Source organism: Parasteatoda tepidariorum, chromosome 8 (genome assembly GCF_982258835.1).
Source record: "Parasteatoda tepidariorum strain Cologne lab strain chromosome 8, Ptep-v5.0, whole genome shotgun sequence".
Classification (NCBI taxonomy): Eukaryota; Metazoa; Arthropoda; class Arachnida; order Araneae; family Theridiidae; genus Parasteatoda; species Parasteatoda tepidariorum.
The window spans coordinates 44,096,237-44,119,304 of record NC_141762.1 but is presented as its reverse complement, the minus strand read 5'-3'; the positions used below and the strand labels follow the sequence as shown (position 1 = coordinate 44,119,304).

The following is a 23,068-nucleotide window of genomic DNA, read 5'->3' as shown; positions in this document are numbered from 1 at the left end:
AAAAATTAAAAATGAGTGAAATATAATAAGTTATTAAAGATGACAGATATTTTAATTAAAATCTGTACAATTTATGAAGTAATTGTGGATTGTTATAGCTTGGATTTATTAATAATAGCAATAAAGTAATAATAATTAAGTAATAGCAATAAAGTATTAATAGTAATAATTATAAACAAAATTTATTTCTTGTTCTTTTATTGGAAATGTTGAGGCACGCAACAAAAGTAGTTTGAAAAATCTGAAAATCTTTGTAGAAAGCTTTTTGAATCATTCCCATAATTTTCTTATTTTATAAATATGCACATCAAAAATCCTTGAAAATTTGCCTTCTTAATAGACGCATAATAGATGCATCATAACTTAGCTTATTTAACTTTATATAGTAATACTGAATTGTTAAAGTCTGGATTTATAAATGATAGTAATAAATTAATAATAGAAATAATCCTAATCAGAAAATACTTTTGAGTTTTTTAATTGGATAATTAAATAATGACATATGCATCATAATTTATTTTAGTTTATTTTACTTAGCATATTTCTAATTATTCCACTTCCTAATTAAAAATAAACTCTTAAATTTTTAAATTAATTCATGAAGACTGTTTAATGACTCATAGAATCAGGAAGTTAAATCAAAAGGGTTATTCTGCATTAAATCTTACATTCAAAATTCCAACTCAGTTGTTTATCTCATAAATATGTTTAGTTTGCCCACTTCTGAGATTTTGCATAATTTCCAGACATACAAGGCATCGTGATTAAGCCATTCAAGGTTATTTAACCGAACAACATATAACACTTACCTATAACTACCGTAAATCGAATAGTCTTAGTGAATATCAGCCATCCCTCATTAAGAAACGACAAATAACGTAGATTTCGAATTTCTAAGATCTCTAGGTTGATTTTAATTGGTGAAATGTATATCAATTAGCATTACTAAATATTATGCAACTGCAAATATGAAATGCCAAACCCTTTAAGAAGCAAATAAGGTAGATTTCGTGTTTTAAAGATTATAAGCCTAATTCATTGATCTAATTAGCATTACTAAATATTAGATCTCGGCATATCATGATTAGATCTCGGCACTTGTAACTCATTAAGAAACTACAATAGATTTAGGGATTCTAGAAGGGTTCAAATTGGCGAAATAATTATAAAATAATGCTTGTAAATATCATATGGTATATATTTTATTAAATATTTTGTATCGAGATAAACTACCTGAAAGAAAACAAAAATTTAGATATAAATAAAGATCTAAAGATTGTAAGGCTGATTCCAATAAGTGACATGTATATCAATTAACGCTATTAAACAATATGTGGGTCATAGTAGCTGGTTAGAGTTTTGTACTTCTGTCCGAAGGAGCCGGGATCCGACCTTCGGAAGACGGTAAGCTCCATCGAGTACTAAACAGTACCATGGGTACAGAGATCCATAGAAAATTTCCTTCTCTTTCAAATCTATGTCGAAATTGTGGATGTGGCCTCACGAATGAGTGCTGCTGCCATCTATTCGGAGGTTTCAGAGCTAAGTCGCTTTTTCATCCTAAGAGTGCTCTCTTTTTCAAATGAAAGATACTCATTGAAGTCTGAATTCACAAGGGCAATTGCTGGCGAGCGTGACAAGTCCAAGAGTCATTGGAAAAAACAAATAAGAAATATCGGAAAAGTATATTTTAAAGTATATTCTTGTTGTATTATAATTGTGCTTCATAAGATTTCTGATTTTTTATGCTTTTTTGTTTTGTTACAGAACGATACGAATGATAGGCTGGATTTATAGTTTATTATCAATTTAATCAATGAGTTAAACTTAAATGACATTGAAATTAACGTAACCAGACTGAATTTAACTCTACAACAAAAAGAAAAATGGAGGCACCAACAAAATAAAAAGATGGAAGATTATCAGAATGCTACGGGTTTTTAGAATCCGTGTTTGTCTGAAGACGTTGAATCTCAATTTGGTATTGACTGAATGTAAACTTATTTTAAAGAATGTGCAAAATATTTGTTTTCATAACAGCTCTGGTTATGACAAGAGTTTAATCTATTAACAATAGTAAAAATTATATCTTTTCATAATTTCAATAAGAAAAGCTGTTACTCGTACAGTATGTTACATTCAAACTGACAAAATCAAACTAGATTTGAGCTCAAAACAAGAAAAGTTTAAAAGCTTAGTTAAAATAAAGATAGAAAGGTTATAAGGGTGACACGAGATCATGGAATCCGTGTTTTTCAAAAAAGAAGTCTTTTATATGATACTAGCTGAATACCCGTTCTTCACGTGGGCTGAATAAAAAATAGGAATCAATAAGCCAGTACTGAGAAATACTAGGAAACCCTTCTCAAAACTAAAAAGCATATACTGGCAGAATCAAAGATCTTGATGGAATTACCAGGTAAGTGAAATTTTTAGGGGAATTAAAGAAAAGAAAAAATAACAAAGAGTGGTTGCATCAATATGGTTATGTTTAATGTAACAGAACTGTTTTTGCCTTCACTTAAATCTTAACATAACTAATAACATCAGTTCTTAGTATGTTTGTATGATTTTTACTTCAAATCAGGCAGAGATAAATAAAATAATGCAAATAGATATTAGTCTCACATTCTAATAAATTGGTAATAAGATAGTTCGGGAACAACTTTTTTATCGTTCCGAAAATGTCCCTCACCTGGTTTTTCCACTAAGTTTTTCAAATAATGCAGCTAAATTAATTTCAAATTTTTTTTTATTTACAATTACTTGCTGCTTTTTTTCTGTGACTTCACGTTATTGAGGTAAGCAAAACTCGTTTTTTGTTGTATAATTAGAATAAATATGTATGAATAGAAAGAAAATGTATTTAGCATCGCTTGGCACTCAGCCTTTCATCCCTTCAGTGGGTCGATAAATGAGTACCAAGCATGCTTGGGAACTAAACACTGGGGGTTCCGCGTTCAGCTGACCATCTGACCGGAACATCTGCTCCTGCACCCCAGAGCCCAAGGTCAAGAAAACTGAGATGGGCACAGTAGGCCTTGGCCCAGTATGGGCTGTCGTTTAGAGTCGCTGAGTTTAGTTTTGTCATGATGTTATTGCTTTCGGCTAACTCATAATAGTCAAAATTTGCTACCATCAAGACATTCTCTCCGGTACATATCCCTTTCGAGGGAAAAGACACTTATTTCCAATGTATCGGTATTAAAACTGCTTAGTCTTGGGTGCTATTTTAATAATCACCAAATATATCAATATAATATTTATATTAGTATATTTGGTACTATTTACATAACTCTTCAACATTTGAATTGTGAAAAATACATTTGTCAGTGACAGCCAACTAAAGCTGAAATTGTTTTAAAAAATACAATTCTCATTAGAACTTGATAGGGATTTTGCAGAATGACTATTTCTTTATCTGACCTTTAATTTACTGTTACGATACTTATAAGTAGCGATGGAATGAAGTTATTTTAATTCTAATTCATTAAAATATTAACACACTATCTTTTGCCACCACTCTAAATAAATATTTTCTGAAACCGCAGAATTCTTATCAAAGCTGTACCAATTACCATAATGCCAGTAGTATCGTCAGTAGTACACAATAATTGTCATCAGTGAATGGTGATTTTCATCGGTTTCCCTAAACGAATTTCCTATTACATTTTTCTTCTTTATCTTTTCTTTTTAATACATAGCTTATTTTATTTTCTTTAATACAAAGTATCAATATTAATAAAGTATTAGTTTCAATAGTGTTAATAATAAAAGGCGTTTTTTTACGGTTCTCCAAAATGAATAAGTATCTTTTAAAATTATCTCCATCTCTCTAAGAATCTCCATTATTTTTGCTTCTTAGTACGTAAGTTTTTTCATATCAATTAACATATTACCAACCTAATTAGACATCATTTTTGTCAATGATAGTATAATGATTTCTAACGTTTCTTCTAGACAGTTAAATATCCTTACTCCATTTTTTTGTTTTCTAGTACATAGCTTATTTTATCTTTGAATACATAAAGATTTTTTTCTATTCAATTACCGTTAATTTTAAATAAATAATCTTTTTGAAACAAGTTTTAAAATAAATATTATTAAAAAAAACGCGTGGTATCAGACAACTTTAAAAGTATTAATTTTGGGACGCAGAGCATGCGTGCTACCTTGTAATAAGGCTCATCTATTGTGAGAGCTGAACTGTCCGCCATTTTGGAGCAAACAAGTTCGATAGTTACATAGGGTTAGCATTAGCCTGAGTGTTTGAAGCTCATTTAGACATATAAAATTATGGTGGTGGTACTTATTCCTCTTGACCCAGAACAAGGCTAGACCAAGTCCAGGAGACCGTTCACCGACAGAAAATCAAACACCATCTGCGGATCCTCCAAAATAAAATTTTTCTCCAGTCATATTACAGGTCAGCAAATGATCAGGTGAAGCCTGGAGAGCACTACATTTTAGGCATACAGGGAACGTCTTTTGACCCTGAACAAATGTTATTCCGCGGATATGACCAGTGATTAGTCTTGTGATAGCTGTCTATAAATTCCTATCACCTTTTAGCTCCAGGGCAGCCCCAGGACTATTTTGTTGATACCATTCACGACAAGATGGAATCCTCCAAGTCCTATTATTGTCGGCCTTTACTTTTGCATAGATTTCATTGTATGTTAGAAAGCCACTACTATCTATGGGATCATTGGTATGATATTGGTATAAAATTATTGATATGAGTAATTGGGTAACAATGAATTGTGCAAATAGTTAAAAAAAGCTTTCTAATGTTTAGATTTCGATCAGATCACGAAAAAGAGAAAGAAAAAATGGATTATTAATTGCAGAAGATATAACTGGCAGCCTGGAAGTGGAGCTCTCTTACGTGAGGTAGGAAATCATTTATTTATTATTTATTCCATTTATTTACTTATGTATGTAGTATATAAACGTTCTGAAATTGTTAGAATTTATTTCGAAATGCTTATTTTTGTCTGTTTTTTTAGAAATAAATAAGCAAATAATTTTTAGGGGTGACTTGAATAGTGCAGTTCCGTGGACAGAGCCGGAACCATGAATCAAATAAGAGAATTTTCATTGAAAACTATATTAATTAAGTAGATATTTATTTAAATTATAATCTTTAAACTACGCTTAATAATTTTTTAAAAACAATTTTGAGGGTTTGTGAGGTATAAAACCAGTAAATAAAGGCAAGAGCTTGGCTGAATAAGTATTCGTCAAACTTATCTCTGAATGGTCAAGTTTTACATTCCCTTTTAAGTGTTCTTTTTCGTTTTGTTAACAATAATTATTTACCTGATTCGTATTGTATTCTATTTTGATTCACTAAAAAGTTGGATAGTTTGTGTTTTAATCCTGGCTCATTTAAGTTTTTCAGTTACTTATGGTAATATATCGCTGAAAGTTCAAATGGTTTGTTTACATTTACAATAAGAAATCAATTTAATATGGGCTCATTCATACGTTTTGGGATTTCACAAAGTTTCTTTTCTTTCAAATTCTTGTGTTAAATTGCTGAAATAATTAGTTTCTGTTGTAGAAAAGTTAATAGGAGTTTCCTTAGAAAATTTAAATTCTGAAACTTTTAATGTGATTTAATTTAAATATGAAAATATAAAAAATGTATTTCAAATTTTCTACAGTTTCGTTTTGAAGAATCTCAATCGAAAGTAAATAGAAAAGATGGTAACAAAAAATTAAGGTCTAATGCTTTTTTAAATACCTTAAAAATTCCTCTAAAGAGATAAAGGAATAAGTTGTCCAAAAACTGGATCATCCTTAAGTAAGCTTAAATCTAATTCAATTATAAATTTACTGATTCTTCTCTATTTGCTTGTTTTTCGTATTTTTTTATTATTAAAGAATTAAAAATGTGTATAAACTGTTTCGATCAAGTAATGAATAATATATTTATTTTAAATAACATTAATAATACATTTTGTACTGAATTTGAACAAATATAAGAAAAGTTGTGGTTAGTGGCATTTTCAGAGATAAGTTGCCAAATCTTGCAGCTTTTCCGAATAGGGAAAAAACTTTTGCTCCAAAATGGCGTTCGAAGCGGCCTCTCAAATTCCGGGGCTCAAAGTTACATGAAAATAAATTTTTGACCTTTCAACAGAAAATCGTAAGAATATTTGATGCAGTCCATGTGAATAATAGCTGGAGATTCTTATTTATTTCTGAAATTCACCATATGTACAAAACAACTTGATATTGTTAAAGTAATAAAATGGAATACTATGTCTCGGGCCTCTATTCGGAACACAAATACTATTAAATGTATTATGAAGTGGTTAGGTCTATTTTAACATTCTCCGAAGAATTAAAATTGAGTAGAATAATCCTGATCATAGTCAATAAAAGTAATTATTATTAGTTTTATTTCTCAGATATTTTAACTACATTCAGATATAAATAAATTCAGATTGCTTCGAACGTACAAAAGAATTTAATTAAAATTCAGCAATAAGCATTAAAATTCATTTTTAAGATGCTGATTCAGTTTAGAAAGGGTAAAAAGTGAATTATTATACATAGATTTGAAATTTAATAATCTGTTAAAAAAATGTCAAAGATTAAACATTTTTAAAAAGAATATGGTATTATGGCTTAGTATTTGTGATGTTCTATTTATAGTATACAGTCCTTATTCCTCAAATTTAAATACTATACGTAAGGAATTTCTGAGAAATTAAATTCAATTATTCAGTTTCCTTTGTAAGAAATACATACATATAAATATAATTAGAAAGTAAATAAGAGTAATTTATTCGTTCTTTTAAAAAATTTACCTGATAATAAAAGAAAACATGTATTATTAATATGTTTTGTAAAATTAATTTTGATTGTAATTCATAAGTAATTTATAATAATTTTAAGTTTTAAAAACTAATGTTCATAAATATCATTTTAGCATTAAGATAAAGCTTTTTTATGCAGTAAGAAATGATAAATACATTAAAATAGGGTTTGAAAACATTATTTACTGAATAAAAATGAAAGATTTTAAAATATGTAGATAAAATTGGAGTCCTGACGAAGTGCCAGTTGTTATTTTAACCTTGATACAAAATAAATTTAATAATTCATGAATTATTGCACAAATCCTGAGTTTGAGCTAGCTAATTACTAGAAATAATAATACCTAATAGTTTTTTGGAGTTATTTGCTTATAAAGTTATATTATTTAAAAACCTAATTTTTAAAACTTTAGAAGGAATTAAAAAATCGAACAACCTTAATAAAATTTCGGAATTTTCATGTATTTAATTTCAATCCTTATGCATTAATTTTTAAAAAAAAATCGGATGATTGGGTTCTTAGAAACAACAACTGAAAGTGTAATAAAAGTGTAAAAATAAAAAAAGGGCAAAATAAATGTAAAATTGCGAAAATGAAAAATTTAACAAATTCACAACGCATTTCACGCAGCGCAATAAATAATAAAACTAAGTTAAAGTGTAATGCTGTACCCACAACACTTTTCCTGAAAGTAATCTGTTCGTAAACCATACTATTTAAAGAGGCGTTATCCTATTGTTTCTTGCTTTTAATAAATCCAAATTAAGATAAAAAAACTTTTGAAAAAGCCAAAGAATTAGGACTAAATAAAAGTAGTAACACATTATTATTTCAAATAATAAAAAATATCAAAAGTAAATAAATAATAATAACTGAAGCAGAAACAAACTTACCAGGAAACAAACTAAACATGGCTTGGGAATTTTTAAAGATGCATTATTACAAAAGCGCTAAAGCAAAAAGTAAATAAATAAAATCAGAAACTGAATTTAGAGAAGTTAATAGAAATATTTTAGTTTACATATTGTCACTTTTAATATATATTTTCCTTCTTAAATTTCTTTCACATTATAATACACAGTAACACCAACTGCTACGGATTGTTCGTAGTTTCACAAAAACAAAATTCCTATATTTTAGTAAATTAGAGTTCGAAGAGTTTTTTTCGTCATCTAACTCAAGTAATTTTATTGGATACATATAGGCGAATGCTTAAGTTATTAAGATCTCATAGTTTTTTTTAAAAGAAATAACTACTTTAAAAAACCCTGCTTTAGTAAAAACTAATTCGAAACTGCGGAGAATCCGTAGTTGTGTACTCTGAATACATATATTTTTTTACACATTACAAATAATTTTTATATGAAATGCAGATTGCAATTGATTTTATAAATTTTCCGTCGGTTTCCTCAAATTCATTCGACAAACATATCGACACATCGAGAAGCTCAAAGTAGTATTAATCATAAATTTTCTAAAATTGATTTTTCGTTACTTCATTGATTTCAACGGAACTTATAAAAACGTCTTCCATTAGACGTTGCGTCCTCTGAGTCATTGTAGCTATCTAAATATTCCAATAAACCACACTAGTTTCTCATTTCTAAAAAGCATTTAGTGTTAAAACTAAGGTTTTTCTAAATTTAGTAACTCAGTTAGGGGAAACAAAGGTTTATATTAACGAAGAATCTAAAAAAATATTGAAGAAAAAAATACAAAACAGCTAAAAATGTACTCATAATTTTTAAATCTCTATTTAATAATATTAAAATATGTGGAAGAGAAGGAATATAGAATTTCGAAAACCACGAAATTACGTCTACTTGCTGGAAAATCAGTAACGAAGTCTAGTGATTAGAGTTACAACAGTTTTCATAATTTTAAAATAGAACCTTGCTTCAAACTTTCCGCATGAATTAATGTGGATTTTAAAGTAAAAAACGTAAGCATCATATTTGCTATACTGTTTCAAACGTAAATGATATTTCGTATTCCAGATAAATCGATGAAATGCTGCCATAAACTCAGTCTGACTGGCTTACAGATTTTAACTCCAATTTAATGTTCAAAGCAAATGAAATTGAAATGTAACCAAAATAAACGACTCAGTTTAGAGAAGCAAATTTATACAAACGTGAAACATATTCATAATATTAACGGTTCAAAAGCAGTTTCTGATGTATTGTTCCAAACTTAAATGGCATTTAATAAGGTAAATTGATAAAATTGTGCGATGTACTTGGTTGACGGTAAAAAATAGGGAAAGAACATTGGGTAACCTTAGGGTTATGGGATCCGTGTTCAAATCAAACAAAGTTAAATCAAAGCCTAAATCAATTAATCAGTGTTAAAAAAGAATTTTTAAGCATACATTGAATCTATTCATATAAAGCACTTATAAACATTATGAATAAACAAGAAAGTAACTGCATTGAAATCGGCATGTATTTGCCAAATGATGGCTGTCAAGATCACGTCGTAAAGATTTTCGATCGAAATTCATAAAATACTTACGAACTTATTTGTTTCCACCCCCTTATAAACATTCCATTTTATTTTATTCCATTTTAAATGATATTTCAATTTCATGTCACTTCAAATTCGATTTTTTTTTACCTTACAATTCTTTAAAATAGAGTTGGTTCATGTAAACCAATTTTACGAACGAGATAAATAAAGCACACTTTGACATGTTTGAATTGTTTTTGCTTTGAGTGAAAGGTAGAAAAATCGATCCGGATTCAATCAGTTTTTTAAGTTCCTTTTGATGATCGGAAGCAATCGGCTGTATGTTTAAGTTTTATGAGTTTTCGTCTTTTTTCCCCTGTGGGAATGGAAAGCAAGATTGTTTTAGCTGAAAAATGAGAAAAAAAAGCATCTCGTCTTGATTTTCTATCATTGGATGAAGTTATTTACTTTTTTAAATTAGAAAAATCTCTTTCAATTGTGGAATTTCTTCGTGTAATTCTCAAAGGATTGGAGAAAAACTAAAATAAAAAAAATCTAAACATTGTTTCATTTATTCTTCTTATATTGGTATTTATAAGAGAAAGTTAGGAAGTATTATGAATTTCAATTTTTTATTTTGATAAAACGTGACTTTGAGAGTATCATAGGCTTTTTTTAATAATAATTTAAAAAATTTGTTCATTGAATATTTTTTTAAATCGGTTAATTTAGATTTTAGATTTTGTCTCACGTTTTTGTCTGAAGGGACATTTTTGCATCAGACTGTTCATTAATTTTGATTTTAGATAGCTACTTTACCAATTTCGTGGTCCATTCTCCTCCATGATATTCGTGTTTTTCTCTAAAAACTCTCCTTAACAGTTTATTTCAGAACAATTCGAAAACTTTACTCATTATACTACCACAAGACTTCAACTGTTATTTTTATTATCCATTACTTAATTCCAAATCAATTATTTTTGAAATGTCAGTTAAAAATAAATTTTTACTTTATAAAGTTCTTTTATTTTTCTCTTAGAGCGACGATAACTTAAGAAATAAAAATCATTATTACATAGTTGAGAAAAAGCTTATAAGTCGCTACTATAAAATAGTTTCTAGTCAAAAATAAGTCAGTTCATCTCTATTAAAAATTTAAAAAATTATTCATGCGCATTTCGAGGAAAGAAATCAATGGAGAAAATCATTGTTTCATTTTGAAGTTTAGCTATTTTTAATGAAATATGACAAAACCAAAATGGTTTTATGTTTTGCATTGTTGCAAAACAATATTTATAGTTTGTTTAAAATGGAAAACTAAGTTAACTATATTTCATATTTCAAACATAACAAACGCAGGGTTCAAATGGCTAGAATTGTTTTTATTATTAAATAGTGATTAGTCACGCTTGTCCGAAAGGGGCATTTGTACTTCAAACTTTGCTTTTATATTGTTTCCAACTATGTACTTAGCAGATTTCTGAAACTTCCACTATATAACAGTATAATATACAGAAATTTATAATTTCCAATACGGAAATTGTGGTAATTCGCAAAAATGCTCTTAAAAAATCTCTCAAACAGTTAAATAATGTAACTTATCATTATATTGCTACAAGACCGTTATAAGATAATAAAATAAAATAATAATTTTTTTGTTGTTATTTTCTTAAACATAATTTTTAATGTTATATGCAATTACTTTTTACTAACTAAATGGATAACTGCTGATATTTTCAATGATAAATTACTTTAAAAAATGAGTTTATTTAATTATAAAACTAAAAATACGACACGCGTTTTTTGCCCCAAAAAATCAGAATGATTATTTACTTAAATAATAGTCTTTTTTTTTCAATTGACAAATAAGACATGACAAATATTAGTGTATTTTGTAATATATTTTAAGATTTCATTATAAATATAATTCATGAATTTTACATTTTTTTCAAGTAGTATATGAAGTTTTTTTTCTTTTAATTGAAAAATAAAAACGTGACAATTTAATTAAATTGCCTTCCTAAAATTACACCAAACATTTTCTATAAAATATTATTATACTGAACAAATATAAAATGTCTAAGTTTTTTTTAAAGTAAACAATTCATACGAAAAGAGTAATTTTTTCTTCAATAAAATAATTAATTTTTTGAGTTTATTAAAATTTCTGCTAAGAAATTTTTGAAATAACGAGAAAGAAAGATAAAACAAAAATTAGTGATTGTATAGCCGCCAGCTGAAAAAACACTTGTCTCAAATTTACGTATCTTACATATTTAAACAAGATATAGTGCGAGTTTTACATTAAGAAAAGAATTCCATGCTACTGCAAGTAGATGGTTGTTTTTATTTAAAGAACATAGGATAAGAAATCATTAAAATTAATAATGGAAATATTGCTTTTACGTTTTAAATCTAGATAAAAAAAAACGTATTCCTTCTTGCTCAAAGGCAAATATATTTTAAATTGGAATTTTCCGTTAAGCAGAATTTTTTGCTGTTAGCATAACTTTAAAGGTATTCAGCCAGTTTTTGAAAGTTTATTTAGGGATAAGAACTTTAAGAAAATTGGAAAATACTTTTTAAAATACTTCTGAAAGATAATTTAAGTTTGAAATAGAAAGTATAAGGAATGTTGAATAAGATGCATAATGCATGCGTAAAATTCTCAGAATAAGTAGGACGTAAGATAAAAAATGCCTTTGTTAGTTGTATCTAAGACATGGATAAATAAACACAACTCTCTCATAGACGATCTAGATTCATATCCCGGTTCCAGCATTCGAGTTTGCTCTCTTTTCTCATTTACAGCTTTGAAATGAAAGTTCTGTGTGTATGGATTGTAGTTTCAATTAGAATTGTAAGCGTATGTTAAATTTGAGTTATTTTTGGTCAGTTTTTTGCTTTATTTGTAATTTTTGATTGTTTTTTTTAATGGAAATTGTATCTAAAGCATGAATAAATAAATAAACACAATTCTATAATAGGTGATCTAGATTCAGACCCTGGTTCCGGTGTTAGAGTTTGATTTGCTTCCTTACTTATAGCCTTGAAACGAAAATTTCGTGCGTATGGATTGTAGTTTCAATTAGTAAGGTAATCGTACGTTATATTTTAACAATTTTTTTAAATCAGTTTTTTTGCTTTTTTTTGGAAGTCGTATCTAAAACATGAATAACTAAATAAACACAATTGGTTCTAAATTCTGATCCCGGTTCCGTCATTTGAGTTTGCTTTATTTTCTCACTTATAGCCTTTAAATGAAAGTTTCGTGCGTATGGATTGAAGTTTCAATTAGAAATGTAAGCGTATGTTAAATTTTAGCTATTGTTTGTCAGTTTTTTGCTTTTTTTGTAATTTTTTTGCTTATATTTGGAAATTAAATCTAAAACATGAATAAATAAATACAATTAAGACGATCTAGATTCGGGCATACGAGTTTGCTTCACTTTCTCATTCATGGCCTTGAAATGAAAATTTCGTGCGGATGGATTGTAGTTTCAGTTAGAAATGTAAGCGTAAGTTAAAATTTAGATATTTTTTTGTCAGTTTTTTCTCTTTCTTTTCTTTTCTAAGTTGTATTGAAAACATGAATAAATAGATAAATACAATTCTATCATAGATGATCTAGATTCAGGTCCCGGTTCTGGCATTCGAGTTTACTTTTCTTTACCGATTATAGTTTAAAATGAAAGTTTCGTGCGTATGGATTGAGTTTAGATATTAGCTCAGTCTGAGTAACCGTTACCAGGCTGAAAATCGACTACTTCTTATTGCCAGAAAAAAATCAATTAACAGTCCTGTCGGTTCTGCCCTCAGGTCTGGTTTTCTCTTTTCCTGCATTTTGAAAGCTTTTGACAGAACTATGATAACTATGATACGCATTCATAGCAGTCATACTACAAATTATAAATAAAATTTTATGTGTTTAATAAAATTTCAATATAAAATAAGAAGTAAAAAGATTTTTTTATTATGAAATTATATGTAGAGAGTGATTTATAACTTCTTTCTGTTAAAAAGTACTTGGCAATTGACTGGTAAGCCGGGAGCAAGGAAATTCAACTATTTTTTTAAAAAAATTTAATGAAAAAAATAGTAATAGAAAATTTCTTCTTTCGGTTAGTCGAGCGCGAAGAAATAAATTTTTTTGTAATATAAATAAATAATAATAACAAAAAAAAAACAAGTTAATGAATGTCAAATTTCGAAGCGATTTTTTATTTGCGCCTGGCTAACCGATTAGTACTAGCATTTTAACTAGATAAACATAGTTAGTGAAACTAAAAAATATCTAATAAAGATAAAAAAAAGCATTGAATTTACAAGTAAATGTAATTATTTTAAATTTCATACAAGCTTCTATGTTACATTAGAGCATCTTTTTCATAAAAAAAAAACAGAAAAAAGGCTATAAAAAATATTACAATTAAACAGCATGAAGTAAATAAAATTTAAGGCCGAATCAGCCAATAAGAAAGTGGGATTCAAAATGCATAAAAGATGTCAGTTGTTCCTTTGAAGGGAAGAAAAGCTGATAGGTGAAAAAAAAAAATAAGAATGAAATATTTATGTAAGCGCGATGTCTACATTTGGTGTTAAAACATATATTTAAGGAAAATGATTTCGCGGTAGGATCACACTAAAGATGTATTTTTTTTTAAAATCAGAACTTCCCCCAAAATCTGAATTCCTTGTTCCATAGATGAATATACTGATGTATTTTATGTATTTTGACATCCTGTTTCGCATTACGTGATTCAGTTTTAAATTTTACTTATCTGCCATTGTATTATGTTTTTCATCATTTTTTTCTGTATTTTACTTGGATGATTAAGTTCATATTTAATTTAAGCACTCAAATAAACTGATTTGTAAATTTTAACACTGGCTTTTGTATTCATCATCCTCTTCACGAAGTTTTTATACTAAACTACTAAATATCTGTTCCAGATTTTATAGATATTTAGATAACTCAAAACACAAACATTTATTTTATTTTGTTCTATAATACGCATAAAAGAAATTTCCATCTTAAAAGAACTATTGCCATTTCCCAATACTCCAATCCTGTCAAAACTCCCAAACCATGCGGGCATTTATAATATTTACTCCCAATTTCTACCGCTTCTGATATCGTTTACTGCGATAATTCCAGAAAGATTTTCTATTTTCATTAAAGCCCTCCTCTCTTTACCGTATTACGAAATAATGTGTTAAATATTTTGAATAAGAGACCATTGAGAATCGAATATCTGATCGGTATCAGGAATAATTAAAGAACTCTTCGCGATTGGCGCGATCTGGCGAAGCGTGTTTGATCGTTACATCGCAAAGTAAACACAAACGCAAATGAACCTGGCGTGTTTCCGGAAAATGAGGCGCATTTTACAGGTTCTGCCTCAGGAGTGAATAAACATTAAAGTTCCCGTTTCCCGCTACGATTAAACAGGCTATTCATTAGCTGGGCTGAATGAATATTCAGTCATAATTTTTAAACCAAATACACCCATCAGTCTATTTCGTGAGTGTGTTTAAAGAGAAAATGTTTTCAAAAAGAATGAGCTCTTTTCCGAGAGTATTACTTTCGATTTTAATTGAAAGTGTTCCTTATTTTCCTACTTAAGAAAACTTTTCCACATTATTTGCAAGTGGTGGGCCTTTTACAGTGGAATCGGAACTCTCAGCTTAGACTTTGGTATTGTTTTTAGTTCGTAAACGGAATTCAAGTAATTGCAGGAGAGAGTAATTAAGTATCTGAGTTTTCTTTACTTTTCTTGATGATTTCAGGATTCAATTTAAATGAAAACTTGATCGTGATTAGTTATTGCAGCATGTGGAATGTTCCGTGAGGGGAAATGAAAATTGCAATATCGTTCACGATATTTGAGATACTTTGACTTTGCAATTCGATGAACGAAACTAACTGGGAAATTTTCTACCTTAATTAAAAAAAGAAGATTTAAACTTCGTTAGGATAATTTTCCCCGCGATTATCTGTCTGAAATTTATCTTAAATAGTTGAGCAGTAAATGTTTACAGTTTTAACTATATCCATTTCGGGGGAGTTAAAACTCGCAAGTTAAAATTGTTCTATAAGTGCTAAAAGAAGAGTAACATTCTATCATATTCAAAATACTTCAATATAATAATACGTATATTCAAAAGACTTGTTACTTCATTAATAAGCATTTTCCATTTTGAAGTGTTAGTTTTCAGTTGAGAAGCCTGCTTATATGAATGCGTGTTTGTTTGAAGGTTGCTTATTATTAGGATTCTTGTCTGATTTCTATTTATCAGTCTCAGTAATTATGACATAAGAGAAACTGAAGATAAGGGGTAACATTGTACATTTAAAACATTTTTCACACTTTTCGAAATACTTCGATGCAATTTCTAGTTTAGATAATAGTTAAATTTACAATCGAAATACAATATTTTTTAATATTTAGTGTTTTCTCAGTAATATTTTTACCAATATACAAACAAATATAAAATGAAAAGTTGTATGCTACGTAAAACAAATATTGCAATCTCTTCCAAGTTAAAAAGCATTAAAAGAAGTCTTTTCTGTAACCTAATAAAATTCAAATGAATAGTTTTATAATTTCATATTTAGAAAAAAAACCCAACTTTTTGTGAATTTTTTGGCCATCAAATCATTAATTCAGTGTTTTGGTTGCTTGATTATGTTAAATTAGAAATACAAACAATGTTATGGTTCCATTTGGATCTTAGAACATATCGATGGTTTATAAAGATACCGGCGCATCTGCAAATTTATAGTTTTGAGTTTTGATTCATTTAAAGTTATTAATGAAAACTCTCCTGGTAAAAATGCTCCTATTCATTCAGTTTTCATTCAATCTGTATAATTTTTTGCACTTACCTATATTTCTACATTATCTACGAGGAAAATGAAACAAATTTCATATAAACCTTTAAATTTTGAAAATATTTGCAGATGTGTCATTATAAGATTTAAAGTTTTGCCCTGTAAGTGAGGCAAGTTTTATCTAGTACCGCTGTATTCCATGTTATTAAGTTATTCAATGTTAATAGTAAGGGGGAAATTGAAACGTATAATGACATATTTGCAAGAAGTGTCAGTATAGCATAAAAACAATATCAATATACAGAAAGACTTTAAAAAGATAATGACACAACAACCATTAGTTAAATTTACTCACCAGCTGCGTGACTTCTCCCATCAATGTTTTGCGAACGACTGACACAACGGACAAAGCGTCACTATCGGCTGCTGGTATAGGCTCAAAATCGCGCGTAAAATTAAAAACACTAAAGACACTAGTGCCTCCAGGAGGTACATTTTTGAAGTTACAAAACTGTCGTTATCCTAGTAAAATAGAGCATAAAATTACAAATATTTTGATACCAAATACTCAAAAAGTCATTTTTTGCACTTGTGCCGGTATCTTTATAAACCATCGATATGTCCTAAGTTACTTTTCTTTTTCTCATTGAGATATTAATTCAATGTTTTGAATACTACTGTCTTTACTATACAACTTCTACTGTGATGTCATTAATAGATAAAAGTCATAATTAAAAATATAACATTAATGAATCCAGTTGACACTTAGGGATTGAAATTGTCTTAAATTAATTATTTCTGCTATCGGAACATTGATTCATTGTGTTGAATGTTGACTTTTTCTCAGATTTCATCCATATATTAAATCAATAATTAGTAATAAAAATAATGCAAATGTTTTAATTTGGTTCTTGGAAATCGGCACTGTTCCAAAGTACAATTACCCAATGTCGTAAAAAAATTGATAGCCAAGTTTTCTTAAAATATAAAAATACTTTTATTTTTTACACTAAAATATTTTTTCAAAGTGTTATCATAAAATAATAAATGTTTACCTGAGTCTAAAAGAAATCAAAGTTAACGCCTTTCGCAATATTGACAAGCACTTGCTCAGTTTAAACTCTTCAACTTTCCTTTCTAAAATCTGTTTAGGTCATAAAAATTATGACTTTGTTGTAGGCACTAAAGGTAAATCGGTGCCTAAAAATACGGTAAAGTTCAGCTCACAGAAAGTTTTAAAATTTTGTGTATGAGAAGTTAAGAATGTAGGAATGAAAAGATAAGTTGAATGGTTTAAAGCACATAGACTTTAAAATTACGATACTTGCTATAAAGTTATATTTTGGAATGCGTCTGTTTAAATTATAAAGGCTCCGTATTATGATTTTTAGATGAAGAAAGCTAGTAAGCATACATTAATTATTTCATTTTTCTCTGAGGAAAAAGGGAGGAGATTGGCATTATTTTTGTTTGCAAAAGAAAAAAAAGTTACTTTTTAAATTGCTCTGCAGAAGTTCGAATCAAACATAGAACCATCAAAGCGTAAGATCTGAATTAAAAAAATAGTTTCGATGAGCTCTTGAAGCAAATTTTTAAATAAGAACTTAAACTAATTAAGAATTGCAATTTGAATTATACTGGAAAAATTTGTGTAATTTTTAGCGGACAACAATATTGAGAAAACTTTTAATTATTTTTGAAAATGCTTCCTTAGTAAGTAATCGAAAAACAAATGAAAAAAAAACTTTAATGCAATAAAGTGTGTTTCGCTATCATATATTAACACTTCTAAATATTATATTTGAAATTATTAAAAAATTATTTCAAAGTTGTAAGAAATATTAAAAAAGCTGATATTCAATGGATTATTTCTTTTAGTACTACAATCTTGACATCTAATAAAATCTCCATCTTATTACACTCATGTCCATAAATTAAGGATAATGAAGTTCAGGCACAGAAAGAGACAGAAGCCAAACAAATTTGACTTATTTGTAAAGTCTATGTATTAAACAAAAGGTAAAGAGCAAAAAAGATGCTATATGTTTGACATAATTAATAAAAATTGCGATTTTTACGCCGTGGAGCAAATTTCAAAAAAGAACCTATTTATAAAAAACAGTATAACATGGTTAGTATGATGGTTAATACGGAGTATGTCTCCCGGACGATACAATACAGGCAGTACAACGCCTAGGCATGCTGAGTATCAAATTATCAATCTGATCTTGGGGAATATTACACCACTCATCAAGCAATGCCCTCCGAAAGTCCGATGGACAGGTGGGAGGGGGTTGACGGGCTTCAATTCGTCTGCCAAGCATATCCCACTCATGCTCTATTGGATTCAAGTCCGGTGAGTATGCTGGCCAATCCATACGGGTGATATCCTCTGATTGAAGGCATTCGTCTACAATGTTTGCACGGTGAGGACGGGCGTTGTCGTTCATAAACAGAAATTTAGCACACATGGCGCCCCGAAACAAACGTACATGTTGTTCCAGAATGACATCGCTATAGATGTGGCCTGTCATCGTTACACTCTGAACATGCAGGTCAGTTCTGGAACCAAGAATAATTCCTCCCCAAACGAGCCATCCTGCACCACCGCAACGGTGTCGTTCAATGGTGTTCTCTTGGTGGTAACGGGTACCTGGCGCTCTCCATATGAAAGTCCGGTGAGAATCAGACTGAAAACTAAACCTGGACTCGTCGGAAAACATCACACAAGACCACTGTTGCGGTGTCCACAATGCATGCTCTCTACTCCAGGCTAATCGGAGGCGACAGTGAGTTGCGGTAAGTGGAACACATCTGACAGGCCTACGAGCATATAGACCAATGTGCCCTAAGCGTCTGTACACGGTCTGCCTTGAAACTGTCGTACTGGTAGCTGAAGAGAGCTGACGAGATAGGTCTGACGCTGTGCTCCATCTGTTTCTTTTGGTAGTAACTGCTAAATGCCGGTCTTCATTCGGCGTTGTAACTCGGGGGCGACCTGTGCTGTAACGTCTACTCACATTACCATCATCTTGGAATCGTTGCCAAAGCCTGGAGATGACACTCTGGGTGATTCCAAGTTCCTCGGATACTTCCAGTTGGGTACGTCCACATTCCAGTCGTCCGATGATTCTGCCACGTAAAAAATCATCCAAATGCTTCCTTTGTACCATAACTATGCGGTTATTGCACTGAAAGGCTTTTAAAGCGCTTGTGTACAATTTTACTTCTTTGCCACCATTCCTTATATACCCCTCTCTTACACTCTCGTCATTGTGACGTACTACCAGCGTCATCTAGTGGTTTCCTGCGATTTGCATATTCTTCTTCAGGATGTGTGTGATAATTCTACAGGTGAAATTTTAATTTTAGAGTTTGATTTCAGTGTGATTCTGAATTATCCTTAATTTATGGACATGAGTGTAAAATCAAAAGCAGTGCAAACATTCATAGTCTCGAATATATATATATAACAAATAATGTAATATATAACAAATAACAATAAAAAATAATAACTAGAAGAAAAATTATTAAAATTATTTTTCAAAAGTATTTAAAAAGTATTTTTTATTTACTTTTTATTTTTTACACATTATTATTGTAAAAAAAATTAAAAAATCCGGAAAACAAAATAAAGATACAATCTCTTCATCAGCCCACGCGATTATATCCGCAAAAAGGAGTGCTTTATAATATTGTATCAATACAGCCAAAGCAAAATATATCAATACAATAGAGTGAGAATATGAATACAGAAGCATCAATAAAGTGATATCTTATATCACGTTTTTACCGCAATATTGAAGAGCGTTTAATTTGTTAGGTGCGTTGGATGGGCCTGAAAATGGATGTGCACAAGGCAATAAGGTATTATATTCTAAGGCTTATAACCAATAAGGTTGATAATAATTAATTATGCAATTTTAATAATTTTAGCCAATTAACAATTATTTCAAAAAAAGAAAGAAACAGGATTTGCTTGCTTTGCAATGATTTTTTTAACAGGCGCCAAATTATTATTATTGCTGAAATCCAAAAAATAGGCTCAAAGACCAATGCCCTAAACAAACGAAATAACAAAACCGAATTAAAAACGAAAACAAAATGAAAATGAGAGTAAGTTAGTGAAAATATATATATATATATATATATATATATATATATATATATATATATATATATATATATATATATATATATATATATATATATATATATATATATATATATATATATATATATATATATATATATATATATATATATATATATATATAAAGAAAAAAAACATGTCGATTTAATGGAAAAACTTTGTTCAAAGTTACAAAGTTAAATCAATTCTTCATCTTACTATTAACATCAATAGCAATACTTATAACGCAAAGATCGATAGAACGGAGAGAGAATCCTTTTAAAACAAAAGCAGCCCAGTATGGCTTCATCAGTTCAGCAATAAGAAAAAGAAAGGGTAAGTTTGATCAGCTAATAACCGTAGCAGTAAGTTAACACCTAGACATGATCAAAACAAATGAGCTCTATTCATATTAATTCAGCTGGGCGTGAACCTCTTCTTCCGCTATACATCATTATTCAAAAGTATAAAATAGAAAAAAGAAAGAAATAGGAGTGTTTAGATTCATCAAAAAGTGAGGTCTGAATAAAAGAAGTTCCAAAAACTATCAATTCCATAACGATGAATCAGATTGAGAGTTGCAATTTGAATTAGAAACAAAATTTTTTTTATTTGACATTTGATGGCCAAAAATAGTAAAAGATTCTAAAATTTTCTCTCCTGAATATATTTTTAACACTGTAGTAACGAAAATTAGGTATGGTTGGAAGTTATATGGCATAGTTGGCAAATTGAAGATGATAATGAAAATAACAGTTGAAGATGGATACTGATCATAATTAAAATAAAACTTTTTGATTATTAGTATTTGTGGAGTTCGAGATACAAAATTATATTTTTATCCACAAAACTTTCAGTTAAACCCCTAAAGGCCTGTCTAATCAAAAGCCAATTTAAAAAAATGATTGAATTGCTCCCAACTGACAGTTAGGAGCATAAGGAGAGATTCAAGATTGGTGATTTATTGATAGATAATATATCTAAAAATAACGCCCACACCCCATAATTGTAGGTTTGAAAATACTTTGGCGATCACGAATCGCCAACAAGACTGTGAGAATAAGTATAGCCATGTACAGCTGAAACATATTTGTAGTATGAAATTAAGGGTTATAAATAGAGTTTTGTTTTCGATTAGGCGCGTCAGTGAATTAATGAGCCTACAATAGAACTGGAATAAAAAGTTATCCGATACATCCGATCGGTAAGAAAAGAATAAAATATTTTATATTCACTTAAATAAAAGTTAACTGATTGATTTAATTTAATTATAATTTGATTAAGAATGATTAAAAAAATAAGTGAAAAATTAAAGAAATTTTGAAAGCTAGGAGATATGTAATGCCCATTGTGGCATCTCAAACACCTTATAAGTTAATTCCTAGAGTGAATCAACTGAGGGACTTCCTCTTATTTTTTCGCAATACATCATTTTTCAAAAGTAGCAAATAAATAAAATTGGATGCGTAGAATCATCAAAATGTGAGATAGGAATTGAAAGAATTCGAAAAACTAACCCTCCTATGACGATGAATCTAATTAAAAACTGAAATTGGAATTAAAACAAAAGAGTTTTAATATTTGGCTGCCGAAAGTAGAGAAAAATTCTCAAACACCTTATAAGTTAATTCCTAGAGTGAATCATCGGAAGGACTTCCTCTGATTTTTTCGCAATACATCATTTTTCAAAAGCAACAAATAAAGAAAGAAAAATGGATGTGTAGAGTCATCTAAATGTGAGATCGGAATTAAAAGAATTCGAAAAACTAACCCTCCTATGACGATGAATCTAATTTACAATTGCGATTGGAATTGTAACAAAAAAGTTTCAATATTTGGCTGACGAAAGTAGTGAAAAATTCTAAAACATTCAATCATGAATATATTTTTAAGTATTTTGTTTTTAGAAAATCAAAATGTTCGTTTCAATAATATGGAAGAACGCCCTTGAATATGAGATATTACTTTCAGATCAGTAAATCTTGAGCGTAATAAAGCATACGTTGCTCTCCTGTATAAACAAACATTATATTGCCTGATAAAAAGAATAATTTGCGTCAAGAATATGCAAACAGGAAACGGCAGTCGATATGTTTCATGCACTCAAAGACAGGTGCCCATTTTCAAGACGTGACAAACCAGAGTGAGAAGAAACAAAAGTGGTTTGAAATATAAAACGAAACGTTGCCAACGAAAAATGGAAAAATAAAGGTGGAAAACAAAACTAGGAAGACCACAGTAGTCGAAAAAACAGTGGCTGAGAGGGACGAATCAGGTTAAATGTGTTTTTTAAAAGCTCGAAACATGTCGACTGTTATTTCCTATAAATATATATTTAAAACGAATGAAGTTTTTATTCAGGTAATATCCTTCCTCTTCAGTTTCTTGGGATTATTTATTTGAAAATTATATCAAATATTAACTTATTGGCATTTAACTTAAAAGCTACAAATGGAAAAAAAAACGCATCTTATTTAATTGAATGTGTAAAAAAAAACCTTTCTTAATGTTACAAAGTTGTCATTGAATAAACCATTCATCTTACTAATATCAAAAGCACGGTCATTTAATAAAGATCAAGAGAACCCGGAGAGCAACCTTTCAAACAAACTCCAAAACAGAATGAGCCTGAGCATCGTTCCATCAATTCATCAACCGAGAACAAAGGTAAGTTTGATCAACTAACAACCCTAACAGTAGTAGGTTAACACCTAGAGATGGTTAAAACAGATGAGCTCCATCCATTTTGAATCAACTGGGCGTGAACCCATTCTGCCGATACTTTCGCATTCCGTGTGCGTTGTCCCTCTAATCTCTCTTCA

The 23,068-nt window shown here is 29.3% G+C and overlaps 1 long non-coding RNA gene across 1 annotated transcript in view; it reads right to left on the bottom strand.

Annotated features, from left to right (window-relative positions):
• The window catches only part of LOC139425710 (uncharacterized), a 126,122-nt gene that overhangs the window by 79,224 nt on the left and 23,830 nt on the right, over window positions 1-23,068 (bottom strand). The window contains exon 2 of the long non-coding RNA XR_011636863.2: window positions 7,725-7,781. This is a non-coding gene — a long non-coding RNA (uncharacterized LOC139425710). The remainder of the gene's footprint in view (window positions 1-7,724; window positions 7,782-23,068) is intronic.